The following is a 15467-nucleotide window of genomic DNA, read 5'->3' as shown; positions in this document are numbered from 1 at the left end:
CTTGGTAATTAACTCAACATAATTCAGCAAAATAGCCGATATGTGTCTGTGGTCAGTTTGGTGAATTCCCCTATTCACCTGATGAGATTAGAGGGCAATAGACTTGGAGTCAGGAAGATCTAGTCTGAGTCATATCTGATACTTGCTAGGTATATGACCCTAGTTATTTCACTTAAGCTTGTTCTCCCAATTTCATTATGTGAGGAATGGGGATAATAATTGCACCTATCTCAGAGAGTTGTTGCAGGGATCAAATAAATTAGTACAGTGGTGTGAAAATTACTTGGGAGAATCAGTAATTTTGATTTTATTTCATTTTGTGATAGCAGTAGTCATTAGGATTATTCATAGCATGTCATCTTAACTAGATGAAACTGGATTGAGCTGATCTCTGCACCTATGGTTAATTCTTTGTCAGTGGAGTGCTTGATTTCTTGGCATACATATGTTTCATTGCTCCCTTTTGTTGTGTTTTCAGTTCTGTAGTTAAAAATGAGGATTACTCCAAGGAAACATGAAAAAGTTGGAGCTCTTCAAGAGCACATATACCTCAATGATTGTTAGAGATATTGCAGTGGCTGTTGGTATGGGAAAGTCAAACATTTTGAGGATCATTCAAGACCATGATGAAACAGGCTCATTTCTACCAAATAAAAAGGAGAGTGATGTTGAAAGCAAAAAATGATGCCCCGAACTGATAAACCATTGTGGCAAAAGAGTCTAATTAACCATCAATAAACAAACAAAGATCTTCAGAGAGACCTGATGTGTAGAAATTATTATTGATTCTTTAATAGTGGAACATAAGTTTCTTGAAGACAGAAGAACATTGAGAAGACTTAAAAATAGCTGCTTTTACTATAAAGGAAAAATGCTAGTCATGAGCAAGGCAATACAAAGACTGGAATATTGAACGCTGGTAAAAAGCTATCACTTTTTCTAATGAAATAGTTTTTCATTGAAGGCTATGCCTATATCCTTATTAGAAAAAGTCCAGGTGAGCCTCTAAGATCAAGGGATCTTCATCAAAGTGAACAACATGCAAACCTCCCCCAAAAATGTTTTGAGAATTTTTTACTTCCAATGTGCCTGGAAGTCTGGAAGTCTGGTCCTTTTTGAAGGAACAGTGAAATCTGATAAATGCATTGATATGCTGAGCAGCAAAATTGTTTCAAAATTACAGAAATTCCTAAATGGAGATGTGATGCTGTAATACAACTTTGTAACATGCTGATTTCAGGAAAAGTTTAAGAAATTTATCCAATAGATGGAGACAAAAATGCTTCCCCAGTCTGGTAACTAACCTGATTTAAAGTCTGTTGAAAAGATGTGGGCTATGATAAAGGTTAAACTTGGAGAAATAGACTGTCTGTCAAAAGTATGCTTAATATCCAATGTGATAAAAGTGTGGTTTCTTGATGACGAACTACAGAAATTGGGTCAAATATTATTTTGAACTCAATGTTAAATCATGTAAAACAAATGACTAGTAAAATAAGGAAGCATTATATATTAAAGGGTTTTTTTAAGTACAAAATATATTGTGTCAGATCTAATTATGTTAATTACCCCACTTAATTTGCATACTCCTACCTATGTAAAGTGCTATATAAATATTAGCCATCATTAGTATTAGAGGGCATGTGCCACTGTTTTAAGACATATGATGACTACCTTAACTTGGAAAGTGGTTCTTTCTATTGTTACCTTGCTGAGAGACCATAGAAGGTTTAATGGTGATTGGTTAGCCAAAATATAGGAAGATGGATGGTTATCATAGGAGACACCCCTTTCAGTCTATAAAACTGAGTTGTGAACCCAGCACTATTGTGGTCTCTATTGCTCTCTTTGAGTATCTTCCTGGGATTGCAAGAGGACAGACCAGCATGAAGCAGAGCAGATGTGCATTCTAGGGCTTGTTGATAATGAGGGTCCCCTCTCATTATCATCAATATCCATTATGTATACTCTATTATGTATACTCCTCTCAGAAAGCTTAATGGCTATCTTGGGGTAGAAATGCATAGGAGTTATATGTGCCTTCTCACACCTTTTGAGCATGTCTTAAATTAGAGTTCCTGAGAATGGATTTTCCTAGTTCAAATGGTGATAATTGGTGGGGCACTAGCAAATTTCCTGAAGAAGCAGAAAGCAGAGTCAGATATGTGTATGTCTACTTGACCCAAGAGGGTAGTTTATGGACAATATTTTCATGATCTCAAACTTCTGTTTAAAGGAGAGATTTTAGATTCTCTAGACTAGGATCCTGATGTCTAGCCTTCTAGATAGATAAAGGAAGTTTCCTGGGCATTACCAGTTTTGAGGCCCAGGGTAGCTAGGTGGTGCAATGGATAGAGCACTGGGCCTGGAATCAGGAAGACCTGAGTTCAAATCTAACCTCAGATACTTACTAGCTGTGTGACCCTGAGCAAGTCACTTAACCTTGTTTGTCTCAGCTTCCTAATCTTTAAAATGAGCTGGAGAAGACAATGACAAACTACTTCAGTATCTTGCCAAGAATGAGCCAAATGGAGTCACAGAAATGCAGATACAACTAAAATGACTCAATAACAAGCAACAACCAGTTCTGAGAAGCTGCCTCATGATGGATAATCCCAAGCTCCAGAATTCCGGGTTTGAAAATTAAGGAGTAAAATCTTCTAAAGATGGAAGGAGATTTCCAGATGCAGTATGCCTCTTGAAGATGAGGATTGTCCTCATAGTTTCTTAGCAGTATTCCCTTTGAAGCAAAGTCTTATGAATTACTTGGACAATGCAAGTCCAATGAGAAGGAGATTGATTATTCAGAAGCCCTCAGGATATGTTTACATTTTAGAGTCAGTCCAGCCATCAAGTGGTACTACACTTAATCTTGTGTGGACTACGTCAGACTCTTGGAAAAAAGGACCAAAGGATTCTCTCAATAACAACTCCAAGGTCTGTTCCTTTCAGAGGAGCTGAAGAAAGGCTGAGTGCTTTGTGTGCTTTTTGAATCTCTTTATGGGATCCTGTAGATCTTTTGTGTTGTTGCATTTTTAGTGGAGCGAAATAAAGGCTACCCCAAATAAAGGCATCTAGGTGGCACAGTAGTCTGGAGTCGGGAAGACCTGAAATCAAATATGACTTCAGACACTTACTAGCTGTGTGACTCTGGGCAAGTCACTTAACTGTTGTCTGCCTCAGTTTCCTCAATTTTAAAATGGGGATAGGGCATCTACCTCTCAGGGTTGTTGTGAGGATGAAATGAGATAATATTTATAGAGCATTTGGGACAGTGCCTAGCACATAGTATATGTTTAATAAATTCTTAATCCCTTCTCCTGTTCCCATGCCCAATCTGTATGTGCTTCCTTGAGTGCTTGTATTGAAGCTTGGAATCCTCTTTTACCCACATTTGGGGAAATCTAGAAACAAACTATTCATGTGAGGACATCAGTGCTTTTGGAGTAGTGCTAGATGAGGACAAGGAGCCAAAGAATATGAAAGTGACCCTTTGAGGTCAGATACTCAGGATCAGATGACATTTTGGTAAGCTCAGAGATTTGGGGCAAGAGGGAACAGGTTCTATTTGCTTTTTTAAAAAAATTAACAATCACCTGTTGCACATTTCAGAAAGTTTTTTTTTTTCACATAGGGCGTATAAAAAGAAGAAAGAAGTAGACAGGACCAAAGTTGGGAGAAGATCCAAGAGAAATGTTGAATAGTACAGGGAATGACTATTGGCCAGCAACACACCTAGCTTTATAACTCTAGAATCCTTTGCCAAAAATTTTATATGCAACATTTGCTACTTGACTATATTTTATTTTTTATTAAATTTATTAATATTTATTATTATTAATATTAATTATTAATAAATTTATTAATATTAAAATATTTTCCTTGACTACTACACTTCATGTGACGAGGCAGGCTGTAGGAATGTCATACTGTCAGGACCATGGCATTTGCTATGGGGCCCTGTAAGATTTAAGGAGCTAGCAGCTAGAGGAGGAGGAGGAGAATGTTCCTAAATTCTCCTTGTGCTTTATGGCATTTTTTACTGTCACTCTCCAACTTTAAAAAGTCCTGCCCTCAGGATTATCATTATGAAAATATGACTGGCCTGGTAATCACATCCAAATGTAAGTCTTAGAGCTAAATGCTTAGTCAGCCTCTCCTCGCAAACTATATTGGATATTTCCGGGAAACAGAAAATGCACTATATGTTTGAAACACTGAATAAGGAGATAATTGTCAGATTAATAGAACATTCTATCCAAGGATAACAGATGAAATGTTGAATGAACCTGTTTAAAAACATTCTTTTTTTAAAAAATGAAGTGTCTATCTCCAGCTCTTTAATATGAAAAGACCTCACTTAGTATTTTATCATGTACACAATATTATTTTTCTCTTTGTTATTATGCTGATGTGCATACTGAGAGAAAGGAAATGAAGAAAAAGGGAACTGATTTGATTATAACAATTATTCAACTTTTAAAACAATGACAGTTGCTGTGGTGACTCAAGGGGAGGCAAAATTTTAAGAGGCTCCTAATAAAGTACACTTACAAGCAAGAATTGGGGGTGGAGAGGTGATGCTTGTAATCATAGCACCTGAACAGGAATTATGATTGCTGCCTGTGTAATGTTCAACAGTCACTTTACTTTTCTGGGCCTCAGTTTCCCCATCTATAAAACTAGGAAGGGTGAAGAGTTTGGACAAGATGACCTTCTAAGGACCCTTATAGTGTTAAATTTGTGGTCCTGCAGTAGGAGTTTGGGGTAGAGTAAAAAGAAAGCAATTTGTTCTATATCCATTATCCTAGTATCAATGGGAGATTCGTATTGCCTACTGTTCCATTTTCAGGGAAGGTGACCACTGTAGGATGTGAACTATGGGGGTTAAGATCCCTAGGAATTTTCTAGGGTTCCAGTTTAGATCATGTAATCTTAGTTAATGAATCACTGAAGAAACTTTAAAACAACAATACAGAAGGTAAAGTCTTTGAGAGGGGGTTAGATATTGAAATATATTACTATCTTTCTTCAATGTGGGCTCCTTGAAAGCAGGGATTGCCTTTTAAATTGTACAGTGTTCAGCCTCATTTGTTAGTTTTGTTGTTGCTGTTGAATTGTTTTAGTCATGTGTGACTCTTTTTGATGCCATTTGGGGTTTTCTTGCCAGGGATACTAGAACAGTTTGTCATTTCCTTTCCAGCTCATTTTACAGGTGAGGAAACTGAGGCAATAGAGTTAAGTGACTTGACCAGGATCCTACAGCTAGTAAGTGTCTGAGGCTGGATTTGAACTCATGAAGATAGGCCTTTCTGATTCTAAGTCTAGTACTCTCTATCCACTGCACCACCTAGCTGCCCTAGTTTTTAATGTACTTGTTATTTGTTGGGAGAATAGGAGAATAAAATAATTGAGATTAAAAGTTTACTCAGTCAATTCATTTAAACAACCATTTGTTAAGTGCCTATTGTATGGAAGGACCTGGAGGAAGGTCATACTGTTAGGGCCTTGGTGTTAGCTATGGGACACTTTAAGATGTAAGGAACTAGCAGTTAGAAGAGGGGAAGGAGAATGCTAGAGATTGAGACAAACATGAAGTCTGGTCACTTTGTACTCAGAGGATATGCTATACACACAGATAAATAAGCACACTGATTGAGGTGTGGGAAGAAGAGTAATGGGGGGGGGAATGTTCCATATGGTACTTGACTTTGTAAAAAGAATCTTTGTTAAGAATGTTTTTTACTTCATGTGAAAATATAAAAAAAAGGACAAAATATTCTCAGTTCTCAGGCCATACAAAAACAGGCTGTGGGCAGGATTTGGCCCTCAGACCATAGTGTGCCATTCTATAAGCAATGGGGGAGGCATTACAAGTTTTTCAGCCAGGGGATGACATGGTTAGATCTGTTCCCTAAAAAGATTATTTTTGGCTATGCTCTAAGAGGATGAATTGGAGAGGTAAGAGACTGAAGTCAGGCAGGCCAATGCAGAGGCTTTTAACCATGAATCTAGAGAGAAAGGAAGAGATTTAAGAGATGGTATGAGAGAGTTATTGGTAGGATTGTTTACCAATTGGATATTTATACAGTGAACATTTATTAGTAACTATGTGCAAGTTGCTATGCTGCACACGGAGAAAGATACTCCCATGGATTTGTGGTCTCATCATTGTAAGTGCTACCACCAGTGATATATATCACAAACCATTCTTGCTCAGTAATGTGTTTCAGCCTACTCATGCCCACTGGGCACTTCTCTGTTACAGAAATAAATAATAAATGGTACCTGTTCTCAGGTGGCATACACTCCAGTCTAGGAGATTGCTTTAAGACAAACAGTAATTCTCAAACTTTTTGTTCTTTTGCTTAAGGTACAGTGTTTTTCGTGGCTGTGAAGATTCACAGCATGCCATGGAAGAGTAGGAAGAGTTGTACATGGGCCTGCAATTACAAATGTACATTTTTTATAGTTCATGGCACACTTATGGAGTTTAGTTCAGCGCTGTTGGAGGCATGGTTTAAAAGGCAGCATCCTCTTAGTTGGAATTCAATGTTGGGATGAAATGAAGCACTCAAAAGCCAATGAACATTTAACAAGAGAGGTTTCCTTCGTCATGACACAGCATCGATGACCTCTAAAGTCCCTTCCAGATCTAAATCTAAGATCCTATGAATTGGCATTTGTGTTGGGACTTAAATGATAGGAAGATGGGAGATGTTCCAGTAACCCCTGCTGGTGCAATGAATCACTTAGAGCCTAAGATTTTAAAAAACAATACCTTTAATAAAAAAATATTGAAATGTCTTCAGATAAAAGAAGTTCCAAGGAAGTTAAAAAGCAGTTCATAGGAAGATAATAGCAGGTAAAAGCCTCTCACAAGGAAATTAAAAGCAATGAACAAACAAATTCTGTAGGGTCTCAGGAGCTCCCATGCCAGAGTCCTGGAACTGACTTTATATCCTCTGCCCAAAGAGTCCATGACTAGACCATATGGGGGCAAAATTAACTCCATCTGCCCCAGGATTTTTTCCAGACTTCTCCACTTACAAAAGACATGGCTGTTATAGTGAGTGTGTGAGGTTAACTCAAGGCTTCCCAGTGTCCTAATTCAGGACGGTGCAGAAAGGACATTTGAGTTGCAGGAAATAGCTGTTGTTCTTGCTGTGTTTGTCCTTTGTGTTTGAAAATGACCAAGGATGGCATCAGGGAAATGTTGATGTGACTTGCAATTGATTTGATTTGAGCAAGGGAGGGCTGTGCAAGGTCACCAGCCTCACTTTCTCCTCCAGAGCCGTCTGGATCCAGTGGCCTGATATTCACCAGGATGACTGGAGATGGCCCAGGATGCAATAGGAGACCATGGCCCTTTTAGGCTAAGGCCTTTTCAGGTACTCACTTAAGATTGAATAGGCCTCTTTAAGAAGTGAGTCAAGGGATGGCCCCTTTAATTAGAAAAAGAAAAAGAAAATCAAGCTGGGAGCAGAAGACCCTCAGGGTTGCTGTTCCAAAGAGAAACAGTTACCATTGACATTGACTCTAGGCCAGGAGGGCCCAAAATACAACCATTAAGTGGAGCTTGGGCAGGAACCTATGTTCAGGGAATAGCACAAACAAGGGCATGGAGTTGGCAAAGAAGAGAACTTATTTAAGGAATGTTAAATAGTCCCCTGTTGCCCCTGAATTTCAATCTCAACACTATTTGGGTTTTTTTGTCAGTTGTGTCCGACTCTTTGTGACTCCATATGGGGTTTTCTTGGCAAGGAAGCTGGAGAAGAAAATGACAAAAAACTGCAGTATCCTAGCTGCCCTTTTTGGCTTTAGCCTACCTCAGAAATTCAGTCCTGGATCAATTGAGCAAATGAGGTTTACAGTCAGGGGAAACTGAAATAGTTGAAGACACTTCAGCTGAACCCTAGTAATCCTGGAGAGGCTTGGGCTTGTAGAACAGTTCAAGTAACAGCAAGGTGTTTGGCTGGCGTTTGATGATTGAGCCTTTGTATATCTTAAATCATTTTAAAAGAAAGTTCTGTTTCCAATTTTTAAAATGAATTTTTATTATGTATTTAATATTTTTAGTTTTCAACATTGATTTCCACAAGATTTTGAGTTACAAATTTTCTCCCCATTTCTACCCTCCCCTAACTCCAAGATGGCATATATTCTGATTGTCCCTTTCCCCAGTCAGCCCTCCCTTCTGTCACCCCACTACCCCTACTCCCTTAGCCCCTTTCCCCTTACTATCTTGTAGGGGAAGATAGATTTCTATACCCTATTGCCTCTATATCTTATTTCCCAGTTGCATGTAAAAACAAATTTTTTTTGAGCATTTGTTTTCAAAACTTTGAGTTCCAAATTCTCTCCCTTCTTCCCTCCCCACCCACTCTCCTTGAGAGGGTAAGCAATTCAACATCGGCCACACATGTATCATTATGCAAAACACTTCCATAATAGTCATGTTGTGAAAGACTAACTATATTTCCCTCCATCCTATCCTGTCCCCCTTTATTCAGTTTTCTCCCTTGACCCTGTCCCTTTTTCAAAGTGTTTGCTTTTGATTACCTCCTCCCCCAATCCGCCCTCCTTTCTATCATACTCCCTCTCTTATCCCCTTACCTCTTACTTTCCTGTGGGGTAAGGTACCCAATTGAGTTTGTATGTTATTCCCTCCTTAAGTCAAATTCAATGAGAGCAAGATTCACTCATTCCCTTTCACCTGTCCCCTCTTCCCTTCCAATAGAACTGCTTTTTCTTGCCACTTTTATGTGAGATAATTTACCCCATTCTATCACTCCCTTTCTCCTTCTCTAAATATATTCCTCTCTCAGCCCTTAATTTGATTTTAATTTTTTAGATATCATCCCTTCATATTCAACTCACCCTGTGCCCTCTGTCTATATATATGTATATTCCCTTCAACTACCCTAATATTGAGAAAGGTCTCATGAGTTACAAATATCATCTTTCCATGTAGGAGTGCAAACAAAATGGTTCAATTTTAGTAAGTCCCTTATGATTTCTCTTTCCTGTTTACCTTTTCATGCTTCTCTTGATTCTTGTATTTGAAAGCAAATTTTCTTTTTTTTTTCATAATCCAAGTTTTTTTTAATTGTTTTTTTTAGCAGTCATTTATGCCATGAATTCGTAGGGGATTGGTTCCAACAGCTCAAGTTCCTTGCCACTGGTTCTCACAAAGTGTGCTTCTCTGGGTGGAGCAGGCTGGCATTTCAGTTGAACCTGAGTGCCTTTTTCTTATGCTTCCTTCTTCTTCTGATCATTTTCCTTTACACGCTTCAGGAAGCTATCTCTGCTCTTAGAATGCTTAATATGCTCAATACGCACATTAATTCTCTTGGCTAGAATCTTGCCCTTAACCTGTTTGTTTAGAACAATGCTTACAGCATGTTGAGTAACATTATAGACTCATCCAGTCTTGCCGTGGTAACATTTATGGGGCATTCCCTGTGCCCGTACCCTTGATATCTGCAATATCACCTTTCTTGTATATTCGCATATACATAGCCAAAGGGACAACACCATGTTTTCGAAAGGGCCTAGAAAACATGTAGCATGTCCCTCTCCTTTTTCCTTTTGTGTTTGTCATTTTGGCAACTCACTGGAATATGACGGAGCCAGAAGAAAAAAGCAAAAGTCAAATTTTCTATTCAGCTCTGGTCTTTTCATCAAGAAAGCTTGAAAGTCCTCTATTTTATTGAAAATCCATATTTTGCCTTGGATTATTATACTCAGTTTTGCCAGGTAGTTGATCCTTGGTTTTAATCCTAGCTCCTTTGACCTCTGGAATATCATATTCCAAGCCCTTTGATCCCTTAATGTAGAAGTTGCTAGATCTTGTGTTATCCTGATTGTGTTTCCACAATACTCAAATTGTTTCTTTCTGGCTGCTTGCAATATTTTCTCCTTGACCTGGGGTCTCTGGAATTTATCTATAATATTCCTAGGAGTTTTCTTTTTTTCAAGAGGCAATCAGTGTGTTCTTCTAATTTCTGTTTTACCCTCTGGTTCTAGAATATCAGGGCAGTTTTCCTTGATAATTTCTTAAAAGATGATATCTAGGCTCTTTTTTTTTTGATCATGGCTTTCATGTAACACAATAATTTTTAAATTATCTCTCCTGGATCTATTCTCCAGGTCAGTGGTTTTTCCAATGAGATATTTCACATTGTCTTGCTTTTTTTCATTCTTTTGGTTCTGTTTTATAATTTCTTGATTTCTCGTGAAGTCACTAGCTTCCACTTGTTCCAATCTAATTTTTAAGGTGATATTTTCTTCAGTGGTCTTTTGGACCTCCTTTTCCATCTGGCTAATTCTGCCTTTTCAGGCATTTTTCTCCTCATTGGCTTTTTTGGAGCTCCTTTGCCATTTGGTTAGTCTATTTTTTAAGGTATTATTTTCTTCAGCATTTTTTGGGTCTCCTTTAGCAAGTCATTGACTTGTTTTTCATGATTTTCTTGCATCACTCTCATTTCGCTCCCCAATTTTTCCTCTATTTCTCTTACTTGATTTTCCAAATCCTTTTTGAGCTCTTCCATGGCCTGAGACCAATTCATATTTTTCTTGGAGACTTTTGGTGTAGGCCCTTTGACTTTGTTGACTTCTTCTGGCTGTGTGTTTTGATCTTCTTTGTCACCAAAAAAAGATTCTAGAGTCTGAATCTGAGTCCTTTTTCACTGCCTGGTCTTGTTCTGGCCTGGGGCCAGAAGCAGCCACTGCTGGAGCTCTGGAAGCAGCCACAGGAGCTTCCTGCTGCTGCCACCCCTGCTGTGACACCTCCTTTGCCCTGGGGCTGGGGCCGGACAGCACACCTCTCTTACTCAGATCCAGCACTTTTCTCACTAGCCTGCTCCCTTGTCTTTGACATTTGTGGGCTGAGAAGTCTGGTAACTGCCACAAGCTCAGTGATTCATGGCTCTAAGGCCTGCTCTGCTCAACTCCTTGTCTGGTCTGTCCTGGCACAGCCCATGCTGGGCTGCGTTCTGCTGCCAGCGCAGCGTGATAGACCCTTCCCAGCGACCATCCAGGCTGTCTTGGGCTAGAAACTTGTTTCCCTCTGTTATTTCGTGGGTTCTATAGTTCTAGAATTTGTTCAGAGCCATTTTTTACAGGTGTTTGGAGTGATTTAGGGGAGAACATGAGTCCCTGTTTTCCAGCTGCCATCTTGGCTCTGCCCCCTATTTCTGATTTTTTTAAAAATAATTTTTATTTTTTGTCATTGTGTCTTGACAAATGCCAAATAATATTAGCGTTTTCATATGTAAAGAATAGAAAAAGAGGTTTTATGTTAAACCATGAACGTCCATTACAAATAGCTTGCTCTTTGTTTTTAAAGCTTACAATAAATTCAACATTTTGATTTTAAAGGTGCACTGCTCTATGTCTCCCTCTGAACTGTCTTCTCTTTTCTACTTTATGTTTTCAAAAAATGCTTCAATGAACTTTTTGTCTTTCCCATTTCTTTTAAATGTCACTATCACTCCTTCAGTCCCTCCCCCACCCAGAATTTAAACACAAAAACAACATCTTCCACTGTGACATATAAGCATATTATCTGAAAATTTTATATGTCATTCTTCACCTAGTCTTGATAACCTCTCTGTCAGGAGGTGGGTAGTGTGCTTCATCACTGGTTCTCTGGACCAAAGGTGCTTGACTGGGCAAAAAGTGGGGCCCAAACCAGATTAAAATATAATTGGGAAATGTTTAACAAAATAAATAAAAATATAATATAACAAGGGTAATGTTAATTGTGGTTTTCTAAGTCAATATAGGGCCCAATAGGATCCATATCTATTTGAGTTTTACACCACTGCTCTGGACCAATGTTTGGTAATTGCATTTCTCAGAGTTCTTAAGTCTTTCGTAGTTGTTTATCTTTACCGTGTTGTAGTCGCTGTATAAATTGTTCTATTTCTACTCATTTCACTCTGCAGCAATTCATTTCTCTGAATCCATCCATTTTATCTTTTCTTATGGTGCAATGATATTCCATTATGTTAATAGATTTTAATTTCTCCAGTCATTCCCCAATTGATGACTCCCTTCTTTTTTCTAAGTTCTTTGCTATAACAAAAATGTTACTAGGTCCTCAACATCTGGTTTTTTAAAAAAATTTCTTCAGAGTATAAGTTTTGTAGGTGTATTGCTAGATTAAAGGGTATGCACAGTTTAATGATTACCAAAGTATCTCTCCTCCCTAACATAAAGCTCTTCCTTGTGACCAAGAAAAACAGGTAAGCAAAACCAACTGATATTGTGATCCTGTCATCCAAAATCTATGATCCTGATCACACTTTTCCCCTGAAAAATACCTGGAATAGGTTTCATCCTCTGACTTCTGCATTTAATATGAGTTCAGCTGCCTTTTAATATTGCTTTCATATATGTTACTGTAATCGTTGCATAGATTTTCCTCTGGTTCTGCTTTCCATACTCTTCATCAGTTCATACATATTTTTCCATGTTTCTCTATATTCATAATTTCTTATATTGCAATAATTTCTTATATTGCAATAATATTCTTATCATATTCCTAGACCATAATTTATTCATCTATTCCACATTTAATGGTCACCCAGTTAATTTAAAGATTTTTTATTCACTTTCCGTCCCTCCCCTAACAAACATAGCTATGACTATTTTGGTATATATGAGATCTTTCTTTTAGTCTTTGACCTTCTTGGAGTACATGCCCAGTAATGGAATCACTGGGTCAAAGGATATGTTTACAGTTTAGAAACATTTCTTGCATAATTCCAGATTATTTTCATCTGCTGTTTTCTTGTCTATTGAATAAATTAAACCTTACCTTCCCAGTAGGGCCAGAAAAATTAGCATTTAAGAAGGTATAGGGAAGTGTCCAGAAATCTATGGCAGGGAGAAAGGGAGGTAGGTAAGTATCATATTGTATTTCAAATCTCACATCTATTCATTATAATAGATAGCCACAACAGATAGCCAAGAAAGCTACCAAAAAGAAAACAAACCATGGAACTCATTTCAACTAAGTATGGAGAGTGAGAACCTTGCTGAAACCTGTAGAGAATGCACATATTTGTGTTTTGGCCAGTACTATGCAACACCCATGCGTGTACAAAGTGTAAGCTTATCTTCAGGTGAGAAATGAAAGGGCTGGAGGCCGCAGGGGTAGAGAAGTGAAAGGCCCGTATAGATCTGGCACCACAAAGAGTAGCAGGTATGAGTTAGGGTGAAGAATAACTGAAGAACAGACTAGTGTTTCACAGACGACTATATTTAACAAGAGTCATCAATGTGAAAAAAACACATGATCTTAAATAGTTGTTTGCAAATATACAAAGTGTGGGTAATAAGCAAGGTAAATTAGATATTCTGATGAAAGGATACAGGTTTGCCCCAGAGACATTACCAAAATTTGGTAGAATGGGATTCATATCTGCTATTTGGTTCTAAAAAGTTTTACCTTGTTCAAAAAGAATAGAATGGTTGAAAGATGAAGGGAAAGGAGGAGCAGCTTTATATATTAAGAATATTTCATAATGTGAAAGCCCATATAGACACTTCAGATATTTTTACTATGGATTCCCACCCTACATGTATCAATTAGTTCCATAAAAAATTTATAGAGGTCCCAGCTCTTCTGGAAAACAATTTGGAACTAATAACTTCTACATCATTAAATTGTGAATGTCCTTTGACCCAGTGATATCAGTAGTAGGCTTGTATACCAAAGAGAAAAAAAAGAGGAAAAAAACCTGGAAAATAAGGGAGTGCCAATTAATTGGGGAATGACTGAACCAATTACGGTCTCTGAATGTAAAGGAATATAATTGAACCACAAGAGACAATGAAAGGGCTCAAAGAAACATGGGAACATTTGTATGAACTGATACAGATTTAGACTTACTACAGCATTGTAGAGAAAAACAACTTTGAAAGACTCTTATCAGTGTAATGACCAAGACAACTCCAGAAGTCCCATGATACGGCATGCTTTCCACCTCTTAGCATAGAGATAAGTGAGTAGAGGTGCAGAGTAAGAAATGCTTTTTCACATATGACCAAGATTTGTTTTGTTTGAGCATACCTATTTGTTATAAAGAAGGGGAAGGATGGGGAGCAAAAATTGCAGAAAATGAGAGCTAGTAACAATGATGCTAAAAAATGAAGAAAAACATCAATGAATTTTTTAATGAACAAAAGAGAAAAGAAGGAAATTCAGAGAGACAGATTAAGCAGGATAGCTTTGGAACTAATGTTTCGAATTGTCTACTTTTAAAAAAGACTGTATTTAACAGATTCACAGTTTCATGTACAATCTTTCCTTGAGTTTCAAATAAAAAAAATTATAAAAATTCTTGTCTTCTCCCAGAAAAAGTTATAGAGGTGAGAAGGTAGGCAAATGGATTGGTGGTATTTGATATCCCCTACAGCACCTATTTTTGGGAATATCAACATTCATGATTTTTCCCAATCTTTTATTGTCTTCCTTTCATTCAGATATCTTGTGAGTCCATCCTTTGGTGCCCTCAATTGTAGCCTCTAACAAAGGCTTCCTTTATATGTACTCCATTTGACCCATCTGCTCTTTCCTCTTTTGTTTCCTGTAGAGCCATTTCTAAATTTGGTAATAACAAAATTGTTATGTTTATCCTCTCATTCTCTTATTTTATATTTAAACTGTTTCATTGATACTTTTTTTCTTTTGTTTTTGTATTTCTATTACTACCCCCTAATTGATTCCTCCCTATAGAAGTCATCCCTTACAACAAATATAGTCAAACAAAACAAATTGAGGTGTTGGCTACATTTGACGATGTTTGATACCTCTAATTTGTCACTGTTTTTCGCCAAGAGACTGGTTAGATGCTTCATCAGTCTTCTGAAGTCGTGATTGGTCATTGTGCTGATCAGAGTTCTAAATATTTTTAACATTGTTTTCCTTTATATTATCTGGCCCATCCTATAAATTATTTTTCTGATTCTGCTCACTTCATTCTGCATCAGTTAGTACATGTCTTCTACATCTGTTTTTTTTTCTATACCGGTTTGATTCAGCCTTTTAATTTGTTGTCCTCAATTTCACTCTATCTGTGTCCTTTACCTTCCCTTCACTTCATTTGACTTAAGAGTAAAGAAATGATCCCAATCTAATCATAGAATTTACAAGTTGGAGGAGACCTTAGAGTTTCCTTAGTTCCCTTGTTTTACAAATGAATAAGATGATGCTCAAGGAGATTAAATGATTTGTCCAAGAACACTCGGTTAACTCATGTTAGAATGAGGAATATAAGTGTATCTGTATCAAGGTAAAGAAAAGTAGTATATTTTAAAGTGAAATAAGATATAACAGACCAAATGACAGCTACATTTTTGTCTTTATATAATTTTTAAGCTGCTTCTCCCCACCAAGCATCTGAATTTGAGAAATTGTGTTAATTTCTCTTTTGTTTAAAGAATTTCAATAATAT

At 37.4% G+C, this 15467-nt stretch overlaps 1 pseudogene; it reads right to left on the bottom strand.

Moving 5' to 3' along the window:
• Positions 1–9112: 9112 nt before the first annotated feature.
• Positions 9113–9604, bottom strand: LOC118840290 (annotated as a pseudogene).
• Between the last annotated feature and the right edge of the window lie 5863 nt (positions 9605–15467).

Source organism: Trichosurus vulpecula, chromosome 2, assembly GCF_011100635.1.
Source record: "Trichosurus vulpecula isolate mTriVul1 chromosome 2, mTriVul1.pri, whole genome shotgun sequence".
NCBI lineage: Eukaryota > Metazoa > Chordata > Mammalia > Diprotodontia > Phalangeridae > Trichosurus > Trichosurus vulpecula.
Note: the sequence above shows the minus strand (reverse complement) of the source record. Positions and strands in the feature narration are given on the sequence as shown.